This window comes from Geospiza fortis, unplaced genomic scaffold (genome assembly GCF_000277835.1).
Source record: "Geospiza fortis unplaced genomic scaffold, GeoFor_1.0 scaffold244, whole genome shotgun sequence".
Taxonomy (NCBI): Eukaryota; Metazoa; Chordata; class Aves; order Passeriformes; family Thraupidae; genus Geospiza; species Geospiza fortis.
Genome location: NW_005054370.1, coordinates 2,070,231 through 2,070,697, shown reverse-complemented (window position 1 = coordinate 2,070,697; position 467 = coordinate 2,070,231). Strand labels below are relative to the sequence as shown.

At 38.8% G+C, this 467-nt stretch overlaps 1 protein-coding gene across 1 annotated transcript in view; it reads right to left on the bottom strand.

Moving 5' to 3' along the window:
• RNF157 (ring finger protein 157) overlaps nt 1-467 on the bottom strand; it is a 23,677-nt gene that overhangs the window by 8,322 nt on the left and 14,888 nt on the right. The window lies entirely within an intron of this gene.

Below are 467 nucleotides of genomic sequence, written 5' to 3'. Positions count from 1 at the left end.
GGCAGGGGCCCATTGAGGGCCTCCAGCAGGGAAACCACCTCGTACCCCGGCGGGATGTGCTCCGAGGACTGCGGGGAGCATTGTCAGGACATAGGTTATGAAAAGATGAAATTTTTATGAAAAATAATTTATGAAAAATCCTTTTGACAGGGTTTTTTCTCCTGAGAAGATGAGAGGCCTCAGGAACAAAATGTAAGCAATGATTATCTGCTGCTGTGGAATGCAACAGGTGGATCTTTGATTGGTCTCATGTGGTTGTTTCTAATTAATGGCCAATCACAGTCCAGCTGTTTCAGACTCTCTGGTCAGTCACAAAATTTCATTTCATTCCTTTCTATTCCTTGCTAGCCTTCTGATGAAATCCTTTCTTCTATTCTTTTAGTATAGTTTTAATATATAATTTTCTTTTAATATAATATATATCATAAAATAATAAATCAGCCTTCTGAAACATGGAGTCAAGATTC